The 20,031-nt window shown below is 44.9% G+C and overlaps 1 protein-coding gene across 6 annotated transcripts in view; it reads right to left on the bottom strand.

The window, feature by feature from the left end:
* Positions 1–20,031, bottom strand: part of SORBS2 (sorbin and SH3 domain containing 2) — a gene marked incomplete at its 3' end in the record, with an annotated part of 250,265 nt that overhangs the window by 137,187 nt on the left and 93,047 nt on the right. For all 6 annotated transcript variants that reach the window (XM_083755286.1, XM_083755283.1, XM_083755280.1 and 3 more), the window contains one exon: positions 16,304–16,441. The remainder of the gene's footprint in view (positions 1–16,303; positions 16,442–20,031) is intronic.

Below are 20,031 nucleotides of genomic sequence, written 5' to 3'. Positions count from 1 at the left end.
TGTCGCCACACCTGGCTGGGTTACCTGGGTGAACCCTTTCTGTCCGGACAGCCACCCATCTGTGGCTGTCTCAATCGCTGGCAGAATCCGTCAGTGGGCGTTTCTTGAACTTCTTCCAGCAAAGAAGTTCTTTGATGCCGAGTCTCCTTCTACTCTCCCTGCGCAGAAGTCTTCTGCGCAGGGAGGGTGTGGGCAGCGGAGGACCCGTGCTCTCCCCGCTGGTCTCCGGCGAGGAGTCCTGGAGCCCCCTCACCGATTCCCCCACCTGCCCCCCTTCTCCACTGGTGCTACGCCGATTTCCTTCCCCAGCAGATGGGCTGCCTCTCTCCCTACTGGGACCCTCTCTGGCATCCCTCTGGAGCCTTCCCTCCGCCTCTGGCTCCGATGGCAGTTCCCTGACAGGAGGGTTGGGGGAAAACCCAGGTTTGGGGGGCATGGTGTGTGTGGGGAGGACGGGGAAAACTCCATTGTGCGAGTAGACCTCATTTCACCTGTGCATATCCCACTTAATGCTCCATTTAATTATTTAAAAATAATAATTAATAGCAGCAGGAACTGAAGTTGGATCAGGGCTTGGTGAGAGCTTTAACTCTTAGTCTACACCCTTACCTACCCTTTAGACACCTACACCAGTCACACCCCCTGACCGACATGCTGTCACAGTCAGTCTTAGGAGGGTCTATGTGCGTGCAGATGTGAGCAGGGCTCACTCCATGAGGAAAGAAAGCCACGCTGATCAGCATTCATGGCCCCGTGTAAGGGGCATTGCCCTCATACATTCACACAGTCAGACACAAACTTCCCCTTTGGCTGGTGGGGGGCATAGCAAATGTGCACACAGGTGTCTGTGGGGCGGGGCTTGGTTGCTTTTACATGTGAGGTCCCCTCTTGCATTCACCCTGAATGCCTGAAGGCAGCTATGATAAGGTGTGGGAAGCTGAAGATCCTTTAGATGACAAGTGGGTTTCATATTTTGAATTTTGTGGCTCCCACTGTTAAGTGGTGCAAACAACTCAGCTAAGTCCTATCCGTATCTTAGAAAGAAACTAGCCAGTGCTGACCAGACAGCAGCACTAACATTGTACTATGTAGGTGCTGCTAAAAGTAGTGCCAGTGTTGCCGAAAGCACACACAGTATTGAACAGGGTGATTTAGATGCAGTATGGATCATTTTCAACAAGCTTTGCCCATGCTGATGCACACATATCATAATGCAACGCCATGAATAATGGCTCAGAGATTTAACAGCCTTCCCTGACATTCACTTGTTTCTTGTGAGATGTCTATGGTGTGTGTGTGTGTGTGTGTGTGTGTGTGTGTGTTTATTAAGGGTTTGCTGTACAAATCTTTCATATGTATGAGAATTAAAAATTAAAAATTTAAAAATCCTGTAAAACTATCTACAAACCACAGCACATTTTGGAGACAGATATTCTGACAAGATTAATAATAATAAAAAGCCTGCTTAAGAACTACTGTTGGGTGAGACCTTGTATTTATACATGTGGAAACAGGATACTTTCAGAGAGTGTCTAGGTGGTGTGTGTGTGTGTTGTTTTTTTTAAAATGAACCCAGTTCTGTCATTCTTAATGTCAGCTAAATCAATGGACTCTTTGTGGAATCAGGTGGTAGGCAGTATAAGGAGGTTCAAAGCACAAGGTTCTGTTTTAACAGGTGTGCTTTTACCTATTTTATGATCCCCAGAAAGTGGGGTTTTCCCAATTTTGTATTAACCTCAGAGGGTTCAAAATTATTTATGGGGTTATTCACTATTTAAGGCGAAATGGGAGCTGTTTCATGAATAAGGAAATATTTAAGGGAAAACAGGGCCATTCAGACAGCTGCATTAATGCACCAATAACCACAGTGATGTTTCAGGGAGGATTACATGCCCAGGGTGGCCCAGTGGTCGACGATATTGACATAAGGCAATGTGTACAACTCACATTTGTAGGTAATCTAAGGCCCTTTTTTACAATATTGAAGCAGTGCAGGAATCATATCTCCACAGCTCTTTTCCCCACCTTTTTAACATTTGGAAGCTCAGACTCACATGGGGTGTGGGGGTGTTCCAGTTGTGTAAGGCTCTTGTGTAAGAGAGGGCAGTGACTGGATGGGAAGGACTGTGTGACTGGCCACACACACTAGTGGTTCTGGCTTCCAAACCAGCATGGAAATGGCATAGAAGGAAGTTTCTGGGAAGAGACTCTTACGGCGTAAGACTTATGCTGGTGTGAGAGATCTCTCGCTCTGTTTAAAGGAGAAGCAAATATCATTTTGACCGTATTTAGCAACATGATTTGTCTGCCAGGCAGTTTTGTTCATTAAACAAATGAGCACTCCTGTTTCCACAATTCAGCACTTAAAAAAAAAGAAATTATATAAAATATTTCCAAATATATGTTGTTATGTTAATGCATTGCTATGTGTTCACCATCATATTGCAAGAACAATTGTATGCACCAAATTTAAAGTTAAGTCCATTGGCCAGTCTATGGGAAATTGAAATGGTTCTACCAGAACAAATGTATTTTTAATGCTCAGCTACTTCGTTTAGACAAATATGAACGATAATTTAATGATTTAATGAGAGGCTAACATTTGAAGACCTACAAACCTTGGAGAGACAATTAGCACTGTGCTTTCAGGGAGTGATTTTTAGAAGTGCTGGATATAACCTTCGCACAGTGAGGCATGAACAAGCTTAGCACTTGCTGTGAAACAGCACAACAGCATCCACAGAGAACTACTGTATGTTAACCTTTAAAATGAGTTTTACAGTGCAATCCTTTACATGCCTACTCAATAGTAAACCCCAGTGAAAGCAATGGGCTTACTCCCAGAGTAAGGTAAAGATAAAGGACCCCGGATGGTTATGTCTAGTCAAAGGCGACTATGGGGTGTGGCACTCATCTCGCTTTTCAGGCCGAGGGAGTCGGTGTTCGTCCAGAGACAGCTTTCCGGGTCATGTGGCCAGCATGACCAAAACGCTTCTGGTGCAACGGAACACCGGGACGGAAACCAGAGCGTAAGGAAACGCTGTTTACCTTCCTGCCACAGCAGTACCTATTTATCGACTTGCACTGGTATGCTTTCAAACTGCTAGGTTGGCAGGAGCTGGGGCAGAGCAACAGGAGCTCACTCCATCACGGGGATTCGAACCACCGACCTTCCAATCGGCAAGCCCAAGAGGCTCAGTGGTTTAGATCACAGCGCCAGCCACATCTCTCTACTAAAGGTAAAGGTACTCCCAGAGTAGTAGGTATAGGCCTGAAGCCTTAAAGATGTCTTCAGGTGTTCACATGAATGTTCAAAGGGTGGACAGGAGAATGCATGCAAAGCTGTTGCCCACATCAATGTGTGTACTGCTTCCCTCTCAGTTCCTGCCTGAGTGCAAGTAGAACCATCTATGTGATCAGGGACCCTGGTAAAGTAAGATCCCTGATAATGTAAGGTGTTCTACCCACTATTTGCAGACCTTCCCCACTCAATGTAGGGAAAGTCCAGGACTGAGGGTGTGGGACAAGAAGCAAGGGGATGTTGGGGGCAGGACCTATGCCCCTTCCACAGATATAGCATTCATATGCTGAGGCAAAAGCCTGAACACACCCTTAGTTAAACACACATGGCTTCCTGAAAACAACATTAAGAGAAAAAACAGAGCTCCAACAGAAGGCTTCATCTGAACATCTGTGGACTGGAAACTGTTTTCTTAAGAAGATCCCCCCCTTTACTTTTGCAACTCAATCTATTTTGCTCCTCATTTACTACAAATATACAGCCTAGCTCTCACGACTATGTAATTTTCACTAGCTCTCACGACTATGTAATTTTCACTGCTGTTTAAAAGACTTTGCATAGGAGGTGAATGAGTAGGAATAAACTGTGGGCGCACTCTGGTTTCAAAACGAACTGTAGCTCTGCTACTGATTCAGCGTAGTGTGAATCATACACGAGTATCTACTAATGAGGATATGCAAATAAAAATATTTCAGACCTGCTATGCTAGAATCAATGTAGACAAGAGGTGGTTCTGCTCTGTGCAGAGGGGAACTGGGATTATGCTCATGTCTTCTTCTGAACCTGGGTAGGTGGCGAGACTGAGTCTCAAAAAGTGGGGCCAAAAGTAGGATATGCACAGCAACCAACTACGCAGAAACTAGAAGTCAGAAGCCCAGACAAATAGGGTGTGGTCTAGACGTTATTTCCATCACTGAAAACCCAGAGAGTGATTCAGCTGAACACCATCCCTCTGCATTCTTTCTCTCTGTGTTATTTCTAGATATGCCGCAGAAAGTGACAGAGAATTAAGAAATGAGGAGGGTGTGCGTGTTGACAAATGTACAAGAAAGTGCCTAACTAATGAGCTGAAAAGCAATTCCTCAATAACCCTAGATGAAGAGAAAAACAATACTCTCTTACAATACGCCTGTCACAATACCAATTCATATTCATTCATTCTCATTCTCATTCTCATTCTCTCTTCCATACCAGCTGTCAGGGGTTGGCAGGATGATGAGTGTGCACTAGGGGGAGGGAGGCTGGAGTGTGACTTGGGAGAGGGAGTCAGTGATTTGTGAGGAACTGGACTGGCCAGGAGACAAGAGTCAGAGGGTAGGAAGTTTTAGAGCTTGAGCGTGGAACAAAGAATGGGTGAGAAGAAGAGGAGGAAGAAGAGGCAAGTCAGGCAAGTGAAAGACCAGGTGCTTCCTCACCTTCTCTTGAACCACTGGCTCCAAGAACCAGGAGGGGATTTAAAAGGGATAAGCAGGGGAAGCTTTCATGTAGGTGTAGTTTCCAGTTGTACACAGCCTGTTGAGGGAAGGTACATAAACTGGTGGAGGGGGAGTGGTCTCCTGCTCCATAGAGCATGGACCTAGGAATTTCTAAACCTGTCCTGGCGACAGAGGGCATTCCCCCCCCCCCCCGATTCTTGAAGGTGGATAAGCTGCCTAAAGGTTTTAAAGGTAGCATGAGGGCTCAAGCAGGAGGATAGAATCTTTTTTTTTTTTAAAGGAAGAGATATCCAGGGCTCAACACACAAGTTCACTAAATAAATTCATTAATAATGAGGAACTTGTCAGACTAAAAGAAAAACCAGCTGAGGCTATAGGATGCCTACGAAACTGAACTGCGAAACACACTCATACTGTGATGGGATAGTGAGCTGCTTGTGCGTAAAAGCTTGATCCCTCTGGGGTTTGGCTGGTCATCCAAACCGAGGCACTAACGGAGCCCCCAAAGCATGACTCCGTCAGTCGCTGGTAGAATCTGACAGTGGGCGTCTACGGAATTTACGCCAACATAAAAGCTGTTTGACGGACATGCGCCTTCGTGACTCTCTGCGTGACAGTTTCCGGCGAAGGGTGGGAGTTCCTAACGGGGGTCTTGTTACCTCTTCGCTATTCTCACTAGAAGTATCCCAGAGCCTCCCCTCCGCTGTGACTCCTGCACTCCCCCTGCTGGTTCCTTCCTCTGCTGCAGATTCTCTCCTATTCTCCTGGAGCCTGTCCACCACCTGTCCCTCCGATGGCAGTTCCCTGACATCCACCTCCCCCCCAGGGCCCCCTTCACCCCCTCCCGCCTCCTCTCCCACTGGCGGTGAGGGCGGAAAGCCCCTGAAGGAACTCTCCTCGGACGACGAGGATTCAAACACTTCTAGCCACGGTGTACCGTCTCTCTCCCCGTCTTCCTCTTCTTCGTCAGAGTCGGCTTCCTCACCCACCCCTGACTCTGGGAACCCTTCAAACTCTCCTTCCTCATCGGTGGTCCCAAAGTGTTCCCTTCTAAATCGTGCCACGGGTTGCGGTTTTCTTGGGAAACGCTGATGAAATGTTTCTATTAAGACCTCGTCATTGACTACCTCTGCTGGTACCCAAGTGTTTTCCGACTCTACTTCCCCCTCCCATTCTACCAGATATTCCACCTGATTCCCCTTCCACCTGGAATCAATGATTCCTGCCACGTTCATGTCGCGCTCTCTCTCTTCTATCACGGGCGTTTGGGTGGCCTCTCTCTCACGCTCCCCCCACTCACGTCCCTCTCGGTACGGCGACAGTAATGACCTGTGAAATACTGGGTGTAATTTCATGTGACTGGGCAGCCTGAGTTTGAATGCTACTGGGTTGACCTGCTGTATGACCTCAAAGGGTCCCAATCTTTTGGGTCTCAATTTCTTACTCCCGCCCTTGAACGGTAGTCCTTGGGTGGATAACCACACCCGGTCTCCCACCCTTATAGTTTCACCTTCCCTCCTATTTCTGTCTGCTTGCTTCTTATATTCTTCCTTGGCTTTCTCTAAATTAAGTTGAAGCTGACGGTGGATCGCTTCCATCTCTTCAAAAAAAATATTCCGCCGCCGGCACGCTCCACCTCTCCCCTCCCTCTCCTGGGAATGCCCGGGGGTGACACCCATAATTTGCCAGAAAGGGACTCATCCCTGTGGACACGTTCTCCGCGTTGTTGTAGGCAAATTCTGCTAGAGGTAACTTATCCACCCAATCATTTTCTCTGTCTTTTACATAACACCTCAGGTATTGTTGTAAAATCCCGTTTGCCCTTTCCGCTTGCCCATTTGTTTCTGGGTGCCGGGCAGTTGAGAAATTGAGTTCTACGTGCAGTAAACTCATAAGTTTCCTCCAGAACCTGGAAGTAAATTGTTTCCCTCTGTCGCTCAAAACCCTCAAGGGGGCGCCATGCAACCTAAAAATATGTTCTACAAACAACTTGGCGGTTTCCTCCGCTGTGACCGCATGTGAACAAGCTATAAAATGACACATCTTGGTTAATAGATCTACCACCACCATGACAGCTGTTTTGCCTTTGGATTTTGGCAGGTCCGTCATAAAATCTATGGATACTGCCTCCCATGGCCTTTCTGGCGTGGGTAAGGGTTGTAATAGCCCCGCTGGCGCCACCCTCTCTCCTTTCGCTCGCTGGCACCTGTCGCAACCCCTGACATATTCCCGTACGTCCTCCCTCACCTTGGGCCACCAAAACTTCCTGGTAACCAACCACATGGTTTTGTGCTGTCCAAAATGTCCCGCTGTGGGGCTGTCATGCAACTGCTTGAGTACTCTGCCCCTCAGTTCCCCATCGGGTATGTACAGTGCCCCTTTGTAATACAACGCCCCGTTCTTTTCTTCAAACCCCCCTGTGTTCTCCTCTGTCCTCCTGAGCTCTCTGAGTTTCTCTTGGGCATATTCATCGTTCTCAGTACCCTCTATCAGTTCCCTCTGCCCCACCAATGCCGCCCCACACACCCAGCGGTCTTCAGGGATTACATGCCTTGCCTCAGGCGCTCCCTCCCCCTCTAAGTACTCAGGTTTCCTGGAAAGAGCGTCCGCCCTCACGTTCTCGGAGCCGGGCACGTAACGAATCTCAAAGTGGAATTTGGAGAACTCCTGGGCCCATCGCACTTGTCTCTGGTTCAGCACTCGGGCTGTTCTCCAGTATTCCAAATTTTTGTGGTCAGTTCGGACTTGAACCTTGTGCTGCGCCCCAATCAGCAAGTGCCGCCATTTCCGGAATGCTTCATGAATGGCGAGCAGTTCTCGGTCGTATACTGTGTAGTTCCTCTCGGATTTGTTCAACTTCCGCGAGAAGAATGCACACGGTCTCCATTCAGACGTATCTTTTCCCGGCTGGAGAAGAACGGCTCCCACCGCTCGGTCTGACGCGTCAGTCTCCACTCTCATTGGTTGTTGTAGATCCACGTGCAAAAGTTGCTCTTCCGACGCAAACGCCTGCTTTAAACGTTCGAACGCCCGCTGCGCTTCTTCCGTCCAAACAAATTTCTTTTTGCTACTAAGACAATCCGTGATGGGCGCTGTTAAATGGGCAAAGTTTTTGATGAACTTCCTATAGAAGTTTCCGAAGCCCAGGAACCTTTGCACGTCCTTCTTGGTCTTTGGTGTTTTCCATTCCAGTACCGCTTGAACCTTGCTGGGATCCATGGCCAATCCCTTGTCAGACAACCGGTACCCCAGGAATTCCACCTCCCTGGTATGAAACTGACACTTCTCCAGTTTCACCCACAGCCGGTTTTCTCGCAGCTTGCTCAGTACCTCTCTTACATCTCGCACATGCTGCTCCTCATTCTCTGAGTACACCAGGACGTCATCTAAGAACGCTACGCAGTTCTTGTAGAGCAGTGGCCCCAGGACGTGATTCATGAATGATTGAAAGCAGGCGGAGCCCGCTTGTAATCCGAAAGGCATAACCCGGTACTCAAAAGCCCCCAAGGGGGTGAACATAGTGGTCTTCCACTCATCCCCCTTTCTCACACGTATCAAGTTATATGCCCCCCTAAGGTCCAGCTTGGTAAAAATTTTCCCTTTTCTCACCCGTGTTAGAATGTCATCAATTCTAGGCATAGGGAAAGTCACTGGTTCTGACACTGCATTTAGGGCCCTGAAATCACATACAAGCCTGGGCTTGCCCGTGTTTTTTTTTGTCCACAAAGAACACTGGGCTGCCCCCCACCGCTCGTGACTCTCTGATGAAACCTCGCTTGAGGTTCTTGTCAATGAACTCCCTTAACTCCTGCATCTCACTGTCTGACATTGCATACAGCTTGCCCACTGGCAATTGTGCTCCTGGGAGTAAGTTAATTTGACAGTCAAAGGGTCTGTGCGGGGGCAGTTTATCTGCTTCTTTTTCGCTGAATACGTCAATCAAGTCAGCGTATTGTGGTGGCACCCTCCCCTTGTCCATCACTTCCATCCCTGCTAGAGTGGCCCTGGCCCCTGCCTGAGCCTCTCCCTCCTTGCAGTGTTCTAGGCAATGTGCTGATCCAAAGGAAACCACTCTCTGATGCCAGCCTACTAGCGGATCGTGTAGCGCCAGCCAGCTCATACCCAAGATAATAGGAGCTCCCCCCAAGGTGGCTACGTTAAACGCTATCAGTTCTGTGTGTCTTGCCACCCTCATTATCATTGGTACAGTCTGTTGGCTCACTTCTCCTCCCAACAGCTCCCTCCCATCAATCGTGGTAACCTGCAAAGGCTTACTTAATGGGATAGTCTGTATCTGGTGTTCAGCTGCAAACTCCTTACTCATGAAATTACATGAGCTACCTGAATCCAATAGCGCTTTTATCTTCAGTGGGTGTCCGTTTGCCAGTTCCAGCAACACCTCTATCACAAGCGCTGGTCTTGGAGGTTCCGGCGTGGGCACATTCACTACTCCCTGGCCTGGCTGCTGTGCCTTGATGTTGGCAACCAGGCGTTGGCTTTTACTTGCTCCGTGATTTCTTCTTCCTCCTTCCCCCCAACAGTTCCCGCCATCCCTTGCCATTCCTTCCTTTGCGGACAGACTCTGGCAAAGTGACCTGGCTGTTGGCAGAGATAGCATCTCTTGCCGCTCTTTCCCTCCTTCTTCCGCCCTTCACTGGTGTTTGAAACTGCACACGCGCGCGCTGTTCCAAGTTCCATCGGCTCTGCTGGCGGGAAAGGCTGCTCCGGAATCTCTGGAATGCAGAAGTCCTTCCAACGTTCCCCCTTTCCCTCCCGCTTTTCCATAGCTCTAGCCTCCTGGCGTGCTCCTATGGACAGCGCTGATTTAGTCAGCTGATCCATAGACTCCGCCCTAGGCGCCCGGGAAAGTTCATCTTTCACTGCCGGAGAGAGACCTTCTTCAAACAGCATTTGAATAGGTTCACTAGCAAGGTCCCACCCTAGTCTATGAATCAGCATGGTGAACTCAGTCCAGTACTCACGTACAGATCGGCTCCCCTGTTTACACGCCATTAACTGTCTGCGCACCACCCCCTGCTCGATCTCGCTGGAAAACATCAAGTCCATAGCGCGAAAAAACTTCATTGTGTCCTTTAAGATTTCATTATTGGCTGCCATCAGGGGCCGAACCCAGTCCTTCGCCCCTCCCTCTAGATGGCCAATCACGTACGCCACTCTAGAGTTCTCATCGGGGAAGTCATCAAACAGTAGATTGAGAGCATATTGCATCTCTGTCCTAAAGGCTTGATAGTTCCTGGGATCCCCCCCAAATTTCTGCACCAATCCAGGCACCCGTCTGGCAAGTGGGGTGGTTTTCCCTTTATCCGCATCTTGAGCCCTCCTCTCCTCGAGCCTCGCCGTTTGCAGCGCCAGCTGGACCTCCAACGCCCTGTACCTTTCTTCCAGGCTTGGACCTGCTCCAGCTCCAGCTCCTGCTCCTCCGGTTCCGGCTGGTTCGCTCATGATGCCCTCTGCTTGCACAAGCTGCTTTCAAAGACTGTCAGATTGCTGTGATGGGATAGTGAGCTGCTTGTGCGTAAAAGCTTGATCCCTCTGGGGTTTGGCTGGTCATCCAAACCGAGGCACTAACGGAGCCCCCAAAGCATGACTCCGTCAGTCGCTGGTAGAATCTGACAGTGGGCGTCTACGGAATTTACGCCAACATAAAAGCTGTTTGACGGACATGCGCCTTCGTGACTCTCTGCGTGACAGTTTCCGGCGAAGGGTGGGAGTTCCTAACGGGGGTCTTGTTACCTCTTCGCTATTCTCACTAGAAGTATCCCAGAGCCTCCCCTCCGCTGTGACTCCTGCACTCCCCCTGCTGGTTCCTTCCTCTGCTGCAGATTCTCTCCTATTCTCCTGGAGCCTGTCCACCACCTGTCCCTCCAATGGCAGTTCCCTGACACATACCTTGATCCTAAACAAGTGTAATCAGAAGTCAGTCCTATGCAAGCACTTACTCCAAATTACTAAAAACTTCAGGCTCTAAGTAAGTGAATATGTCAATTTTGGCTTCTCTCAGTTTCTCACTTTTCCATTCTTAAGTTCTGTTTTCCAAATTTCCATATCTCACAAAAAATTAACAACAGTTTAGTGCAAATTTCTCCTAATAGACACATTTTGTATGCAATTTTGCCAAATATACATTTATTTTGCCAAGAGGTTTCCCCAATACAATGTATGAATGTACGTTATCTTCACCAATATATGCATTTTATCCAAGTATATGCATTTTTGTACATGTCATTTGGCTAGAAAAGTGCCTTGCAAAATTCGGAGGTGTGCAGTTTTCTAGGCTGCTTCTGTTTTGGTTCATGTATTGTTTTAGATAGTGCAGATTTGGCTAGCTTAATCTTTAAAGACAAACTGAATCAAACATCTCCCCCATCCCTACTTTGTGATTTATAAAACGCACAGGTGTGAAGCCCCAAGAGGTGTTTCAGATAGATAGGCAGATAGATAGATAGATAAGCAAGCAAGCAAGCAAGAAGCAAAATGAGTGACTATTTTAAATGAAGCACCAGCAAAGAGAAGGAGTTGTGTAAACTATTCCTCACTGCTTACCGGCTCCAAATCCCACAGATCCAAAACACACAATTGCTTTTCCCTTATGGCACTCCAAACATGTTTCATTAGCTTTGTTTATTAATTCCCAGCTTCTCCATTTCCAAGTTTAGTGCCATTCGTTTAGTTTATTAATTTAATCCATTCTATATAAAAAACACCCAGAGCAGTTTACAATAAATAAAAACAGAAATAATATTTGTTTTCATCTCCAACCCAGCTGGGGAATGTGCTTTCTTTGTATGCATTTTAAGAAAGTCACTCCAGTGAATTCATAACACACATTTGATCTGTAACATATAGCTTACCCCTTAAAACCAAGAGATTTCCCTTCTTTCTACACAATTTTGAACCCTACAATGTATTCCTCAATGTAAGCAAATGTTACTCCCCTCTCTGACATTTATTTTCTCTTCTACTAACTATTAACTTATACAAAGGAATGAGCAGTAAATTTCCAACTATTGATTTGACCTCAATGCTTTATTTGTGTTAATTCCCCCCCCCCCCCCAAGTTTCAAGCTTCCTCAATGTTGCAGCCACTTACTTGGGAGCTCCTTTCCCCAAATTATGTGAAAGAAGCTGGTTGTGCTTTCTTAAACTAAGGAAAATGCACTATGCTTAAATTCAAAGACATTTTATCCTTCATTATTCGTGCACATGCTCCATATTAATCCCCTTAACACTTATATTTCATAACTAAGGGCTTATCCACACTTACCTGTCCTCCATGCTTTACAGGCATAGCTAGTGCTTTAAGCTCCTTGCCTAAATACAAATTTTTTTTGAGCTCCCTCCCCCACAAACTCTACTCTTTAAAGCTGAATCAGAGCAAATGGCAATTCACGGACCTATGTCTGGAAAGAGTGGGGCAAAAGGTATGGGCAATCCCTAAGCCTTGTGAGTCCTAGCTACTGTTAGGTTTCATTGAACCTTTATCTATCCTTCCCACGTCCATCCAAACTATCTTATCAATCATGTAGTCCAGGGTTTCCTAAACCTGGGTCTCTAGCTGTAGCTGATGGGCTACAATTCCCATCATCCCTGACCACTGGTCCTGTTAGCTAGGGATGATGGGAGTTGTAGTCAAATAGCAGCTGGAGACCAAAGTTTGGGAAATGCTGACATAGTCCTATGAAACTGGATTCCATCCATGCACCCAAATCCAGAGACCAGGGCAGACTCCACTGTGCACACAAGGCTCTAGTAGCCACAAGCAACTCCATTCCTGTCAATGAAAGAAGCAAATCTGCAATTGGAAGATGTACCTAATATGAACCTGCATTTTCTATTAAAAATGCTGTTTGGGGTGAAGAGAGCTCCATACGTATGTTAGATGGTTTGGACAGATCAGTGGGGTGGGATTTTCAAGAAGCGGTACATTTTTGAAAGCAATATTTCTACAACGTGCTGTATTAATTTTATACTGGAAACTAAATTCAGAAACATTCCAAGATGAGGTGGCATTTTCATTGTCAATAACCTAATAAAACACACATGTGTGCATTTTCTCATTTGAATATTTATAAAGACACAGGAGGCAGTTCATTTTACAATCCTCTGCATGGTTACTCAAAAGTACATTCTGTGTTCAGGTTAAGTACATAGCATTGCAGTCTTATTCAGGTAATGGCCCAGTATGGACAATTATTACCAGCTTCATAAAGCCATAGTTTATTAAGCCAGGAATTGCTTCTTCCCACCCTTCACATCAGATGCCAGTGAAAAGATCCAGCTTGTATTGAGTCAGAGTTCCTTGCTATGGTTGAATCAGGGAAATCTGTCTTAAAGTTGGTTAACAAACCAGAAAAATAAGCCAGGAGTGCTCAACTCAACACTCATTCCTGGCTTAATAAACCGTGGTTTATGAAGCAGAGAATAATTGTCCAAAATGGGTCAAAGTCAATTATGCCAAGTACTCCTTTTACTCATAGCACTGAGCTTTTGAAGGCTTACAGTGTTCCCTGGGAGTGAAACAGGTAAGTTAAACAAAAAATGCAAATGGGGAAATTTCGTATTACTTTTTCACTAACATACTTGACACCACCATTGGAGAGTGAACAAAGAACACACTGTCAAAGACGAAACCTGCACAGAATGTTACCACTTGTTTTCTATGAATGCAGAGGTATATTTACTAAAAGAAAGACATTCCATTCCTCTCCAGAGATTTCTCCTTCATTCAGAAGAACTACAGTGCTGTGTTCATAGTGTTTGGATTCCAGGTTACATCAACATTTCAGTTACAGACCTCTATTTGCAGGAGCAATATTAGTTTGATATATTTAAAAAATGCAACCTTAGACTTCAATTTGGCATTGCTTGGTTCCAATTGGAGAAGAATTTTAAGTGTATGTAATTTGGCTTTTATGAACTAAGTGAGGTCACTTAAATATTAAACAGAAAATAATAATGTAGAAGACACTGTTCGGCACATAAATCCTTTAATTCAAATTTTATTTTCAAGAAAACTAATACTCCATGCTTTGGTAACTTCCAGACTGGATTATTGTTATGTATTCTACATGGGCTGCCCATGATGATGACCCAAAAATTTCAGTTTGCTCCAAAATGAAGCAGTCAGGTGCTCACATTAGTGTTTAAAGCCCCCCACCCCCACCCTTTGGATATTAAGATCAGCAGCAGAGGCCCACTTAGCAGTTCCACCACCTTCATAAGTTTGGGGGCTTGGATAGGGCATTCTTTGTGGCTGCACTTAAAATTGTGGAATTCCCTCTCCACAGAGGTTCATCTGGCACCTTCATTATGTGCTTCCGGCCACATGCTGAAGACTCACTTTTTCACTTTGGTCTTTGACACCTGAGTTATATGTTTGTAGGACCCACCCTATTCTCTTGACTGCAATTTGTTTTAAACTGATTTTAATATCGTATTTTTAAATTGCTGTAACCAGCACAAGGAGTTTATGGTGGAAAGCAGGTAGGAAATTGAATGAGTAATCAGTGGCGTAGCAAGGTTAGGTGGTACCCGGTGTGGAAAATTTCTTCTCTCTACCCCCCCCCCCCCATTGAAATCTAGTTGGACTCCCAAGAGACTGTGATCTACTCACAGTATAAAAAGACTGGCTGTGATCTACCCATCATCATTGCCAGAAGTTGTTGAGGTTTTTAAGGGAAGGATTGACCAAAATTGTTAAGCTTTTTGGGGGGCTGCAGGGTTTGGGCCCTGAGTTGAGAGAGCTTCTGCTTCTCTCCTTCCCTCCACCCTCCTCTTGTTTGTTTGCCTGCCTCCTTCCCATCCTCTGCCTGCCTGCCTCCTCCAGCAGCCCGGAAGCGCAGGGCTGTCAAAACGAAGCAGCACAAAGCGGCGCAACTACCCCCTTCCCCTGACGGCCCCAGGTAGGTGGGAGGCACACTGAATGTCACCCCCCCTCGGTGATGACACCCGGGGCGGCATGCCCCCACCTTGCTCTGCCCCTGTAAGTAATAATCATATTTCTGCAGTAGGGTGTGCAAAGCACTTGCCAGTTTCTCCTCCCCCTGCCATAGGTCTGTCCAACTGTGAAAGTAACAAAAACAAGAGGAAGTACCTACAAGACTACTACTATTTGTAGGGTGGACACAAGGTATCTTTAAGCTTTTTCAGCTCTTTCTCAATAGTACCTTCTTCTGAAAAATAGTCATCTTCTTTTGAATGGTTTCACTAGAGATCACACCCCTTCTGGATTTGCACGTTATGCCCCTTATCATATAAAATGACCCAAGCCTTAATTAAAATCAACATTAGATTCACCCTCTGGCTTATCATTAGCAACAAGATGAGTCAAAGATTCCAGGGATGAGTGGTGATGGCATTGTTGATATGATGTTCCCTCTCTAAGGCGTGGAGGTTAATAAGCCCACCCTTCCTATTCTTAGATGAATTCGTAAAACATTTTAATTCCATAAAGGGCTTTATGATTGATTTCTGCTGTTTTTATTTCTCTGTTCTGGTTTTTTAATGCTGTTATGCTTTTATCTTCATACTGTGCTTTATTGTTATGCTCTTATTGTGAAGCTCTTTTAGAAAACTAGTTTGAAAAGCAGGATATAAATAACTAGCAACAATTTCCTTCCCTTCATCCACATTTTCCTGGGAATTGGCAGTCTACCCACCAACCTTTCAGCTAAGGTGGGTGCCTTTTTTCAAAGCCAACAGAACATTTGCATAAGGAAGCTTTACCCGTCATCATTGCACCTCATTGCTGGACAGTGGTCAGACCAAGGAATCTGACAGAAAAAAGGGACAGGTCACGACCGAAGGATTTCAGGAAGGCAAGTGGACCTACTTATATACTTTTGCTATTCAAGAAGCATGTTGCAAGGCAAAGTTGAGAAGAGATTAATAAACTGAAGGCAAAAGGCGGCGGCAACCCATAGCAAGTATATTTTCAGCAAAATGAAGAGATAAAGCTTTTCCTGTACCCACTTCAGGCTGTCATTGGAAGGCTGGCGACGGCTGTCACTGCAGATACTGAAATGAATTCTGAACATTTACTGTATCAGAATACCAAGGACTAAGGAAATACAGATCAACTCAGAAATATACAATTACATTCCCTTATTTCCCTCCCTTTTTTCCAGGAGAAATGGAGTATGGCAGCAAATTATAGTATTCCGAGTTTCAAGTACTTGAAAGCCAGCAAACAATTTAAAAAGAAAGTCACTGACTAGTTTGCTTCAGACCTTTTCAAAGGCAATTACCAGACCAAAGAAATTAATAGGAAAAATAAATTCTTTTCTTAAAAACAAAATTAGCATTTCATTAAATTTCCTGAATTACTATTTATTTAGCAGTACACAGCATAAATCTCACATGCCTCTGCACACCCTTAGTTTGCTGAGATTTCAAAGAGACTCTCTCTCTCTAAGAAATACCAACTCTCTATGGCAGGTTCTTACAGTATGTTAATTAATGACCAAGGAATGCCAGCTATGAATGCAGAATGAAATTGTAAATCCCTAACACACACACACAAGCACACACACAAAGAGAAAATTACCGGTCAGACGAGTCTTCTTGTTTTTCAGATGTAGGAGATTTTAATATTTTTGTTCTTGTACATCAAGATCTTGTTAACTCGGTCCTTTCTTAATGTTTAGCTTCTGTAAAGGTCTAAGTTTAACTGAAGAACAAGAACCTGCAATAGAGAGGAAAAGAGAGGGCGATAAGAGCATGAAAGAATTTCAGCTGCTGGCTGCAGCTACTGTTCTAGGAGCATTTGAGCTATTTTCAGCACCGGACGGGTTTGTCTGCAATAAGAGAAACCAGAAAAGTACACAGGCAGGAAACTCACAACAACTTTGTTCACTGTTCAGATTCCACATCCAAACTTGCAATGCTGAGCAAAATCAATTTTCAGACAATTTAAAGCAGCATGCCGCACAAGAAATAAACCCTGATTGACTTCATTTTTCTTGGATCGGGTGACCAGCCTGGAAAATACTGTAAATATTGTGCCTCCTTTTAATAGCATCAACCCAGATTCTTTGAATGAGCAGCTTTCTCTTATATGCTTTATTTTGCTTCCAAGGCTTTTAGATCTCACTGGCTCACTTGGCTTCCTAAAAGGGAAACCAGAAGTTTATTTCCTGTTTGCAACAAAATGTTTGGAATCTGCAACCCTTCTATTTTTGAATGCTTAGTGACCTAAGAATGATTGTTGACTCTATAGCGTTTATGTGACAAGGGAAATGAGGAGCCAATTGGTATTGCAATTGCCCACCTATTCACTACTGCAGAGAAGGAACAACTGCCGAGGGTTTCTTCATGTTGGGATACTATGGTAAGCATACTCATCGGGTACATTAAAACAAGAACAACTTTAATATCTGTGTCTATATATAACACTTTCGACTGTTCAAATGGTTAGTGCACATTATCCTGAAAGAATCCTGTAAAATAAATCAATATTACTTATTTTGTAAATGGGGTGACTGAAGCTGAGGTGGGGGGCAGCTTATGTAAGTTTATGGAAAAGATGAGATTCAAACCCTCAACTTCCTGATTCCAGAGGATCAGTCCAGACACCATTTTCACACTGGGGAATAAAGAACACTAACTTATTAATTAGACTCCCACCCCCCAATATTCCATCATTATAGATGTGGGAGATTTAAAATGGAAAGGGAAGAAGAAATTGCTGCCGTTTGCAGTGGCCAGGAATGGAAATGAGTCAGGAGAATACAATCAATATTTTTTTTACATTACTGTTGTTGGTTTTTTTTAATGTCCACAAATGACATGTAATTAATGAAAACAATGTTTTGACATGTCCCTTGCATCAAAATGTATGTAAGTTAGGAAAATACTTTGCAACTTACATTAAGTAGAAGATAGCAAGATGAATAATGGAGTAATAATCAAACTGCAAGGGACGCGGGTGGGGCTGTGGTCTAAACCACAGAGCCTAGGGCTTGCCGATCAGAAGGTTGGCAGTTCGAATCCCTGCAACGGGGTGAGCTCCTGTTGCCCGGTCCCTGCTCCTGCCAATCTAGCAGTTCAAAAGCACATCAAGTGCAAGTAGATAAATAGGTACTGCTCCAGTGGGAAGGTAAAAGGTGTTTCCGTGCGCTGCTCTGGTTTGCCAGAAGCAGCTTAGTCATGCTGACCACATGATCCAGAAGCTGTCTGCGGACAAATGCTGGCTCCCTCGGCCAGTAAAGCGAGATGAGCGCCACAACCCTAGAGTCATCTGTGACTGGACTTAAGGGTCAGGGGTCCCTTTACCTTTACTCAAACTGCCATGGAACAGAAACCAGCAATGGTTGTGGGGCAAATTCAGGTCGGAACAGAAATTGCTGCCTTCTTATATGCCATCATGCCAGAGAACTTTCCTGGATGTCCTCTACAAACATCTTTCCTAACTGGGAAACCCTTCATCACCAAGAAGCAACCCTCATCTCTAACAGTTTATCTTGCAGTGCCCTTCACAGGACTTTTATTTCCACTAGGTAGAAAATTAGCTCACTGATCCTCATATCAAGGGATGGGGAGAAATTTACTCGGTCCATATTTTAATGCAAACCCATCAAATTTGCACTTTATGAACCAATGAATGAACCCTTCAAAATTCACACTTCTCCAACATTTGTGATGCAGCTCTCCAACCAAAGAGTGCATACAAAATGTGTATATTAGAGGAAAATGCATGCAAAGAAATGCAGATATTGCTGAAAATAAACACTGATTGTATTAGGGGAAATTGCTTACAAAAATGTGTGTATTTGGAGAAGTGTGCACAAGAATGCAAATGAAAATTAACTAACATATGTGGGACATACGAAACTTAAGACTGGAAAAATTAAAAAAAAACTGGGTGATGAGATTTTTTTCTGGTTCAGCTCATTCCTCATCTAATGCACTCAGAATGGCAACAGAAGGATCAATATCACCAAGACCACAAATGAAAATCGAATGTTGCCTATTTTGGAGTGGTTCTGCAACATTATTGTTGTTTGCAAAGTAATGCTCAAAAGCTTTGTTTCAAAAGCAAACACAAACAGCACTTCATTAAACAACCCATGCAATAATTTTGCAACTTCCGGTCCATGTGACTGACAACTTCCTTCTCTTAAAAGTACAGGCAAACTTTACAGAACAGGAGTAACCAACATAGTACCCTACAGATGTTTTGGGCTACAGTTCCCATCAGTGCCAACCAGCATGGCCAATAGTGAGGGATGATGGGACTTGCAGTCTGTAACTTCTGTGAGGGCACCATGTTGGCTACATCTGTTCTAGGAAATGCCTCAGGAGCCAGTAAGGTGTATTGGTTAGTGTGTCAGACCAAGATCTAGGAGACCAGGATTCAGATCCCTACTTGGTCACTCTCAGCTTAACATACCTCACTGGGTTGCTGTGAGGATAAAAATGGGGAAAATGAGAAAACGGTATGTGCCTCCTTGAACTCTAAAAAAGGAAAGGTGGGATATAAATGTAAAAATAAATACATAAAATAAAAATACAGGACACTAGGAGAATCTCAGTTAAGCAATGGATCATTCAAATATATGTGCTTGTTACAGGAGTTGTAAAATCAAGATTCATAAAAGATATCCAGTAAAAGAGCTCAGGATTGAATGACTCCTGGATTAAATACAGTGGTACATCTGGTTAAGAACTTAATTTGTTCCAGAGGTCCATTCTTAACATGAAACCATTCTTAACCTGAGGTACCACTTTAGCTAATGGGGCTTCCTGCTGCTGCCGCTGCACTGCCAGCGCACGATTTATGTTCTTATTCTGAGGTAAAGTTCTTAACCCGAAGTACTACTTCCGGGTTAGTGGAGTCTGTAACCAGAAGTGTTTGTAACCCAAGGTGTTTGTAGCCTGAGATACCAGTGTATGCAGACAGGCACCTGGTTCTTGCCTGGACAAGACAGCAATTCCCTGTTCTATCTTTCACCAAGGAATAAGTTCCAGTTCTAGCTGCTTTTCAAAGAACTACTCCTGTTCATTCCAGCCCTAAATACTACACTGGGCTGCTTGCTCCACTTCTCCTTCAACACTGCTGTTTTGGGGTTTTTCCACACTAAGGAGATACAGCTACACTTGTCCCAGCCAGCAAGATGCAAGAAAAAAACAAATGTATGATGCTCTGCAGAGCTATATTTCTTTCCTTTCCCTGAAACAGTCTCCTCAAGCAGACAGCTTCCATCCACCTTCAGATCCCCTCATTTACCAGCCGCACAAAATTCAGTCTTGCAACTTGATTGTTTTGCTGTAAAT

This window comes from Podarcis gaigeae (genome assembly GCF_964106915.1).
Source record: "Podarcis gaigeae genome assembly, chromosome: 9".
Taxonomy (NCBI): domain Eukaryota; kingdom Metazoa; phylum Chordata; class Lepidosauria; order Squamata; family Lacertidae; genus Podarcis; species Podarcis gaigeae.
The sequence above is the reverse complement of the archived record's forward strand: the minus strand, read 5'-3'. Positions and strand labels throughout refer to the sequence as shown.